Source organism: Schistocerca gregaria, unplaced genomic scaffold (genome assembly GCF_023897955.1).
Source record: "Schistocerca gregaria isolate iqSchGreg1 unplaced genomic scaffold, iqSchGreg1.2 ptg000472l, whole genome shotgun sequence".
In the NCBI taxonomy this organism is placed as follows: Eukaryota; Metazoa; Arthropoda; class Insecta; order Orthoptera; family Acrididae; genus Schistocerca; species Schistocerca gregaria.
The window spans coordinates 67,501-77,137 of NW_026061885.1; the positions used below are offsets into that span (position 1 = coordinate 67,501).

General features: G+C 54.7%; 2 non-coding genes across 2 annotated transcripts; both read left to right on the forward strand.

The window, feature by feature from the left end:
* The first annotated feature begins 4,702 nt into the window (after positions 1-4,702).
* LOC126313286 (small subunit ribosomal RNA) lies at positions 4,703-6,599 on the forward strand. The gene has a single exon (XR_007555092.1). It is a non-coding gene; the product is annotated as a small subunit ribosomal RNA (ribosomal RNA).
* Positions 6,600-6,970: 371 nt separating this feature from the next.
* On the forward strand, positions 6,971-7,125 carry LOC126313278 (5.8S ribosomal RNA). The gene has a single exon (XR_007555086.1). It is a non-coding gene; the product is annotated as a 5.8S ribosomal RNA (ribosomal RNA).
* The last annotated feature ends 2,512 nt before the right edge of the window (positions 7,126-9,637 follow it).

Below are 9,637 nucleotides of genomic sequence, written 5' to 3' on the forward strand. Positions count from 1 at the left end.
CCACCCCTATATCTTGCGTCTCATGAAGAGTTATATCAAGTATGCCAAATTCCCGCTGTCCCTATACATGCAGTAAGTTCGTCATGGGCGCTGGCCGGCAGGCCGCGAGACCTGACGCCCGGCGGCAAAGAGTGCCCCTCTGAGGATATAGATGTTCCGTTCCGCCGCACAATGGTGACGGTGACCGCTGCCTGCGGTGGCAACGCTGGGCAGAGTCGATACTCGCCGTGTGGTGGAAGGTAAACATTATGCGGTACATCAGTACTTTCCTAATAGTTCGGTCGTCTCACGGCACTGCTTAGTAAATGATGCAAGGCCACATATAGATGATTTATGCGAATGTCCCTATACGTGCTGTAAGACTGGGCACACAACGTGAATCGCACGTCAGCCACACACTCGAACATGCACCACTCTCGGCCTGCAACGGAGACACACAATACGTAAACATCTGGAATGCGACAATGTCGAGTGCATCCTCTCTGCCACATTGCACCGTCGACACTATGATAACCAGAGCAGTAGGTCCACCTATAAAAGCACAATACCCCACTCCTCCGACAACTACCATTGCTCAGATAAACCAACACCACCAACACACATCCTACACAGAGGGGCACCAAATATCACCCCCCCGCCCTCGTGTTATACCACATGAAAAATTGCAGAAGTGAGAGACACAGACCCGCCAGCCTCTTGCTACAAGCATCGAACCGACGTGACATATCTGACGGTGACTCAGGCATCCGCGTACTGCCACAACTATCCACCCCCCCCCCCCCACTCTCTCTCTGCCCCCTTCCCACACAATACCGAATTTAACCAACTTTATCGCTTAACCTAACTGTGGCTGTACCAGATTATCGCTTAACCTAACTGTGGCTGTACCAGATTATCGCTTAACCTAACTGTGGCTGTACCAGATTATCGCTTAACCTAACTGTGGCTGTACCAGATTATCGCTTAACCTAACTGTGGCTGTACCAGATTATCGCTTAACCTAACTGTGGCTGTACCAGATTATCGCTTAACCTAACTGTGGCTGTACCAGATTATCGCTTAACCTAACTGTGGCTGTACCAGATTATCGCTTAACCTAACTGTGGCTGTACCAGATTATCGCTTAACCTAACTGTGGCTGTACCAGATTATCGCTTAACCTAACTGTGGCTGTACCAGATTATCGCTTAACCTAACTGTGGCTGTACCAGATTATCGCTTAACCTAACTGTGGCTGTACCAGATTATCGCTTAACCTAACTGTGGCTGTACCAGATTATCGCTTAACCTAACTGTGGCTGTACCAGATTATCGCTTAACCTAACTGTGGCTGTACCAGATTATCGCTTAACCTAACTGTGGTTGTACCAGATTATCCCTTAACCTAACTCAATTTGTCCCTTAACCTAACTCAATTTGTCCCTTAACCTAACTCAATTTGTCCCTTAACCTAACTCAATTTGTCCCTTAACCTAACTCAATTTGTCCCTTAACCTAACTCAATTTGTCCCTTAACCTAACTCAATTTGTCCCTTAACCTAACTCAATTTGTCCCTTAACCTAACTCAATTTGTCCCTTAACCTAACTCAATTTGTCCCTTAACCTAACTCAATTTGTCCCTTAACCTAACTCAATTTGTCCCTTAACCTAACTCAATTTGTCCCTTAACCTAACTCAATTTGTCCCTTAACCTAACTCAATTTGTCCCTTAACCTAACTCAATTTGTCCCTTAACCTAACCCACGTTGTCCCTTAACCTAACCCACGTTGTCCCTTAACCTAACCCACGTTGTCCCTTAACCTAACCCACGTTGTCCCTTAACCTAACCCACGTTGTCCCTTAACGTAACCCACGTTGTCCCTTAACGTAACCCACGTTGTCCCTTAACGTAACCCACGTTGTCCCTTAACGTAACCCACGTTGTCCCTTAACGTAACCCACGTTGTCCCTTAACGTAACCCACGTTGTCCCTTAACCTAACCCACGTTGTCCCTTAACCTAACCCACGTTGTCCCTTAACCTAACCCACGTTGTCCCTTAACCTAACCCACGTTGTCCCTTAACCTAACCCACGTTGTCCCTTAACCTAACCCACGTTGTCCCTTAACCTAACCCACGTTGTCCCTTAACCTAACCCACGTTGTCCCTTAACCTAACCCACGTTGTCCCTTAACCTAACCCACGTTGTCCCTTAACCTAACCCACGTTGTCCCTTAACCTAACCCACGTTGTCCCTTAACCTAACCCACGTTGTCCCTTAACCTAACCCACGTTGTCCCTTAACCTAACCCACGTTGTCCCTTAACCTAACCCACGTTGTCCCTTAACCTAACCCACGTTGTCCCTTAACGTAACCCACGTTGTCCCTTAACGTAACCCACGTTGTCCCTTAACGTAACCCACGTTGTCCCTTAACGTAACCCACGTTGTCCCTTAACCTAACCCACGTTGTCCCTTAACCTAACCCACGTTGTCCCTTAACCTAACCCACGTTGTCCCTTAACCTAACCCACGTTGTCCCTTAACCTAACCCACGTTGTCCCTTAACCTAACCCACGTTGTCCCTTAACCTAACCCACGTTGTCCCTTAACCTAACCCACGTTGTCCCTTAACCTAACCCACGTTGTCCCTTAACCTAACCCACGTTGTCCCTTAACCTAACCCACGTTGTCCCTTAACCTAACCCACGTTGTCCCTTAACCTAACCCACGTTGTCCCTTAACCTAACCCACGTTGTCCCTTAACCTAACCCACGTTGTCCCTTAACCTAACCCACGTTGTCCCTTAACCTAACCCACGTTGTCCCTTAACCTAACCCACGTTGTCCCTTAACCTAACCCACGTTGTCCCTTAACCTAACCCACGTTGTCCCTTAACCTAACCCACGTTGTCCCTTTGCCTAACATAGTTCACTGCTCGGAATCTCTGGTGTCGTTGTTATCCTCATGTAGATGTCTTGCGAGTGTTGCTTACTTTCCACATATTCCCGCTATCCACTGTCAATTGTACTGCAATAGGACTATATCGCCCCCCCCCCCCCCCTCTGCCCCTCTCTTTGTGTCTCCGTCCTCTCAAGCTGGTCGGTCTGGCGTTTGAGTGTTAAATGAGCCTCGCAGCTGTTCAGTTGCGTTCAGATGTCGACGCCCTCAGTGTACGTCGTGGTATGGTCTGTGTCCATTGTCCGCTGATGTCGTACGCGTAACCCACACGCTGTACCGATCATCGGTAGTTACGTACAGAGTGAAGTAGTGTGATACGTGTGACCGTACGCTGGCTGTGCCCAACGGTGTCGAATCTCAATTTCCATATGTTGTGCTCGATGCTACTTGTCTCGTCTCCCAATAACAGCTAGGTTGCACTGTGGTACGCCGTAGAGGCGTGTGGGAGGAACGTACGAACGCATTGTATGTCACCCTGGGTCGCTGGGGGTGGTGGTGCGGTGAGTCAGGTCAGGTCAGCGTGAGCCGTGTGATGTAGTGACGCGTGTATTCCGACTTTGTCGTATTGCCTCACACAAAGTGCTACCCTGGTGGACCGCGTTCCATATCTGGGACATGCCGCAGATGCCGGTTGACAGTGGATCGCGGAAGGGACATCGCATACGTGCGCGGGCCACCTTCCACGTGTTCTCTTCTGCACATGTCGCAGTGTGTATGTGGTCTGATGTAGCGTGTCGTGACACATGACATCCTGGCATGCAAGAATTGTTGAATTCGCAAATGTAGGTGGACATCTACGTTTACTGCCCAAGATACGCAAATGAACTGGAAATCCGTTGTTGAGCGGTTGTTCACGCTGGAGGTGAATCTGTGATGGCGACGATCGGTACAGCTATTAACCGGTTGTTTCAGCGGTACCCGCCACATCCACACACGTGACTAGGCCCATGTGGGTATGAAGCGATACGCGGCGGTGGCTTGGTGGGACTGTTCCCGGCCGGTGAAGGGGGGCCGCCCGGCGTGTTGGCCGCGCGCTGCGTGGGCGCACGCGCAACAGGCGGCTGGTGGGGGGCGCCGAGTGGCAGGAGCGCCAGCCGACGGGCTCGGCAGGCGGCGCAGCTACGCTGCGGCGCACCCTGCACGCGGCGCCTGGCGGCCAAAGTTGGTTCAGCCGAGCCCGGTGCGAAGCGCGGTGGACATCTGCAGTGTGCTGGTCTGATTGAGGACTGTGTGCGTTGAGGATGCGCCGCCGCCTGGCACTCGGCGCCGCGACGCCGTCTGCTGCTCGGTCGCCCCAGCGGTTCTCGCAGGTGGTTTGTATCGCAGTTGTGCGGACGTGTTGGCGCGTGCGCTGTGCTGGGAGAGTTCGCTTCTGCACCCAAGTGGGGCTTTGCCCTTGTGTGGCGCTGGCGTTGGAGCTGCCGGTCACCATAGGTGGCGCGTGTTGTCTCCCGCCGGCAATGCCACGACAGCACGCTCCGGGCCTCTGTCGGCAGCGGCAAGCTCAGTTGGGAGCAAGGGTGGTTCGCACTAAAACCGTCTACTCGCCTAACTCCGGGCGATTGCGCCTCTCTCGAAACCGACCAAGTACCTAGGACGGCGCTGCGCGCCGCCGGGACCTGAGAGGGTTTCGAGGTGTATCGTGCAGGGGAGCTCGGCCTCCTCCTGTTTGCAGAATAATTGAGCGGACGCTTGCGTGTTCGCGCGGGCCCCCGGGACACACTCCCGGGCGGCCGGCTGCTCAGCTCTAGTTGACGCAGCTCCTGGTTGATCCTGCCCAGTAGTCATATGCTTGTCTCAAAGATTAAGCCATGCATGTCTCAGTACAAGCCGCATTAAGGTGAAACCGCGAATGGCTCATTAAATCAGTTATGGTTCCTTAGATCGTACCCACGTTACTTGGATAACTGTGGTAATTCTAGAGCTAATACATGCAAACAGAGTCCCGACCAGAGATGGAAGGGACGCTTTTATTAGATCAAAACCAATCGGATTGGCTTGTCTGGTCCGTTTGCCTTGGTGACTCTGAATAACTTTGGGCTGATCGCACGGTCCTCGTACCGGCGACGCATCTTTCAAATGTCTGCCTTATCAACTGTCGATGGTAGGTTCTGCGCCTACCATGGTTGTAACGGGTAACGGGGAATCAGGGTTCGATTCCGGAGAGGGAGCCTGAGAAACGGCTACCACATCCAAGGAAGGCAGCAGGCGCGCAAATTACCCACTCCCGGCGACGGGGAGGTAAGTGACGAAAAATATAACGATACGGGACTCATCCGAGGCCCCGTAATCGGAATGAGTACACTTTAAATCCTTTAACGAGTATCTATTGGAGGGCAAGTCTGGTGCCAGCAGCCGCGGTAATTCCAGCTCCAATAGCGTATATTAAAGTTGTTGCGGTTAAAAAGCTCGTAGTTGGATTTGTGTCCCACGCTGTTGGTTCACCGCCCGTCGGTGTTTAACTGGCATGTATCGTGGGACGTCCTGCCGGTGGGGCGAGCCGAAGGGGTGCTTTCGCGTCCCGAGGCGGACCCCGTTTAAATCCTACCAGGGTGCTCTTTGTTGAGTGTCTCGGTGGGCCGGCACGTTTACTTTGAACAAATTAGAGTGCTTAAAGCAGCAAGCCCGCCTGAATACTGTGTGCATGGAATAATGGAATAGGACCTCGGTTCTATTTTGTTGGTTTTCGGAACCCGAGGTAATGATTAATAGGGACAGGCGGGGGCATTCGTATTGCGACGTTAGAGGTGAAATTCTTGGATCGTCGCAAGACGAACAGAAGCGAAAGCATTTGCCAAGTATGTTTTCATTAATCAAGAACGAAAGTTAGAGGTTCGAAGGCGATCAGATACCGCCCTAGTTCTAACCATAAACGATGCCAGCCAGCGATCCGCCGCAGTTCCTCCGATGACTCGGCGGGCAGCCTCCGGGAAACCAAAGCTTTGGGTTCCGGGGGAAGTATGGTTGCAAAGCTGAAACTTAAAGGAATTGACGGAAAGGGCACCACCAGGAGTGGAGCCTGCGGCTTAATTTGACTCAACACGGGAAACCTCACCAGGCCCGGACACCGGAAGGATTGACAGATTGATAGCTCTTTCTTGATTCGGTGGGTGGTGGTGCATGGCCGTTCTTAGTTGGTGGAGCGATTTGTCTGGTTAATTCCGATAACGAACGAGACTCTAGCCTGCTAACTAGTCGCGTGACATCCTTCGTGCTGTCAGCGATTACTTTTCTTCTTAGAGGGACAGGCGGCTTCTAGCCGCACGAGATTGAGCAATAACAGGTCTGTGATGCCCTTAGATGTTCTGGGCCGCACGCGCGCTACACTGAAGGAATCAGCGTGTCTTCCTAGGCCGAAAGGTCGGGGTAACCCGCTGAACCTCCTTCGTGCTAGGGATTGGGGCTTGCAATTGTTCCCCATGAACGAGGAATTCCCAGTAAGCGCGAGTCATAAGCTCGCGTTGATTACGTCCCTGCCCTTTGTACACACCGCCCGTCGCTACTACCGATTGAATGATTTAGTGAGGTCTTCGGACTGGTACGCGGCATCGACTCTGTCGTTGCCGATGCTACCGGAAAGATGACCAAACTTGATCATTTAGAGGAAGTAAAAGTCGTAACAAGGTTTCCGTAGGTGAACCTGCGGAAGGATCATTACCGACTAGACTGCATGTCTTTCGATGTGCGTGTCGGTGTCGTGTCGCGCAACACGCTACCTGTACGGCAGTGGCCGTGCGCCGCGTGCGGAACCACGCGTGCCTCTCAAAACTAGCGGAAGTGTTGTTGTTGTTGTGTGGTACGAGCGCTGAAGCTCTGGAGCGGCTGGCCTGCGGTACCTGGCGCCTGGCGCCGGTTTTGAATGACGTTCGCCCGAGTGCCTGTCCGCCCCGGTGTGGAGCCGTACGACGCCCCATCGGCTGTGAGGCCGTTGGACACAAAAAAATAGTGGAACAGGGGCCGTCAGACGCCTCAGTCCCGCAAATGCTGCTGTCTTGAAAGAGACAGTGGGAGACTGAAAAGGAAAAGATCACCCAGGACGGTGGATCACTCGGCTCGTGGGTCGATGAAGAACGCAGCAAATTGCGCGTCGACATGTGAACTGCAGGACACATGAACATCGACGTTTCGAACGCACATTGCGGTCCATGGATTCCGTTCCCGGGCCACGTCTGGCTGAGGGTCGGCTACGTATACTGAAGCGCGCGGCGTTTGTCCCGCTTCGGAGACGTGGGAGTGTCGTGGTCGCCTGTGTGGCCGGCCGCGTCTCCTTAAACGTGCGATGCGCGCCCGTCGCCTGGCGGTTCGCATACCGGTACTTTCTCGGTAGCGTGCACAGCCGGCTGGCGGTGTGGCGTGCGACACCTCGTACAACGACCTCAGAGCAGGCGAGACTACCGCTGAATTTAAGCATATTACTAAGCGGAGGAAAAGAAACTAACAAGGATTCCCCAGTAGCGGCGAGCGAACAGGGAAGAGTCCAGCACCGAACCCCGCAGGCTGCCGCCTGTCGTGGCATGTGGTGTTTGGGAGGGTCCACTACCCCGACGCCTCGCGCCGAGCCCAAGTCCAACTTGAATGAGGCCACGGCCCGTAGAGGGTGCCAGGCCCGTAGCGGCCGGTGCGAGCGTCGGCGGGACCTCTCCTTCGAGTCGGGTTGCTTGAGAGTGCAGCTCCAAGTGGGTGGTAAACTCCATCTGAGACTAAATATGACCACGAGACCGATAGCGAACAAGTACCGTGAGGGAAAGTTGAAAAGAACTTTGAAGAGAGAGTTCAAAAGTACGTGAAACCGTTCTGGGGTAAACGTGAGAAGTCCGAAAGGTCGAACGGGTGAGATTCACGCCCATCCGGCCACTGGCCCCCGCCCTCGGCAGATGGGGCCGGCCGGCCCGCGCGGAGCAATCCGCGGCGGGGTCGTGTCCGGTTGCCTTTCCACTCGCCGCGGGGTGGGGCCGTTCCGGTGTGCGGTGGGCCGCACTTCTCCCCTAGTAGGACGTCGCGACCCGCTGGGTGCCGGCCTACGGCCCGGGTGCGCAGCCTGTCCTTCCGCGGGCCTCGGTTCGCGTCTGTTGGGCAGAGCCCCGGTGTCCTGGCTGGCTGCTCGGCGGTATATCTGGAGGAGTCGATTCGCCCCTTTGGGCGCTCGGGCTCCCGGCAAGCGCGCGCGGTTCTTCCGGATGACGGACCTACCTGGCCCGGCCCCGGACCCGCGCCGCTGTTGGCTCGGGATGCTCTCGGGCGGAATAATCGCTCCCGTCAGCGGCGCTTCAGCTTTGGACAATTTCACGACCCGTCTTGAAACACGGACCAAGGAGTCTAACATGTGCGCGAGTCATTGGGCTGTACGAAACCTAAAGGCGTAATGAAAGTGAAGGTCTCGCCTTGCGCGGGCCGAGGGAGGATGGGGCTTCCCCGCCCTTCACGGGGCGGCGGCCTCCGCACTCCCGGGGCGTCTCGTCCTCATTGCGAGGTGAGGCGCACCTAGAGCGTACACGTTGGGACCCGAAAGATGGTGAACTATGCCTGGCCAGGACGAAGTCAGGGGAAACCCTGATGGAGGTCCGTAGCGATTCTGACGTGCAAATCGATCGTCGGAGCTGGGTATAGGGGCGAAAGACTAATCGAACATCTAGTAGCTGGTTCCCTCCGAAGTTTCCCTCAGGATAGCTGGTGCTCGTACGAGTCTCATCCGGTAAAGCGAATGATTAGAGGCCTTGGGGCCGAAACGACCTCAACCTATTCTCAAACTTTAAATGGGTGAGATCTCCGGCTTGCTTGATATGCTGAAGCCGCGAGCAAACGACTCGGATCGGAGTGCCAAGTGGGCCACTTTTGGTAAGCAGAACTGGCGCTGTGGGATGAACCAAACGCCGAGTTAAGGCGCCCGAATCGACGCTCATGGGAAACCATGAAAGGCGTTGGTTGCTTAAGACAGCAGGACGGTGGCCATGGAAGTCGGAATCCGCTAAGGAGTGTGTAACAACTCACCTGCCGAAGCAACTAGCCCTGAAAATGGATGGCGCTGAAGCGTCGTGCCTATACTCGGCCGTCAGTCTGGCAGTCATGGCCGGTCCTCGCGGCTCGGCCGCGAAGCCCTTGACGAGTAGGAGGGTCGCGGCGGTGGGCGCAGAAGGGTCTGGGCGTGAGCCTGCCTGGAGCCGCCGTCGGTGCAGATCTTGGTGGTAGTAGCAAATACTCCAGCGAGGCCCTGGAGGGCTGACGCGGAGAGAAGGGTTTCGTGTGAACAGCCGTTGCACACGAGTCAGTCGATCCTAAGCCCTAGGAGAAATCCGATGTTGATGGGGGGCCGTCATAGCATGATGCACTTTGTGCTGGCCCCCGTTGGGCGAAAGGGAATCCGGTTCCTATTCCGGAACCCGGCAGCGGAACCGATATAAGTCGGGCCCCTCTTTTAGAGATGCTCGTCGGGGTAACCCAAAAGGACCCGGAGACGCCGTCGGGAGATCGGGGAAGAGTTTTCTTTTCTGCATGAGCGTTCGAGTTCCCTGGAATCCTCTAGCAGGGAGATAGGGTTTGGAACGCGAAGAGCACCGCAGTTGCGGCGGTGTCCCGATCTTCCCCTCGGACCTTGAAAATCCGGGAGAGGGCCACGTGGAGGTGTCGCGCCGGTTCGTACCCATATCCGCAGCAGGTCTCCAAGGTGAAGAGCCTCTAGTCAACACGCGATCTAGTGT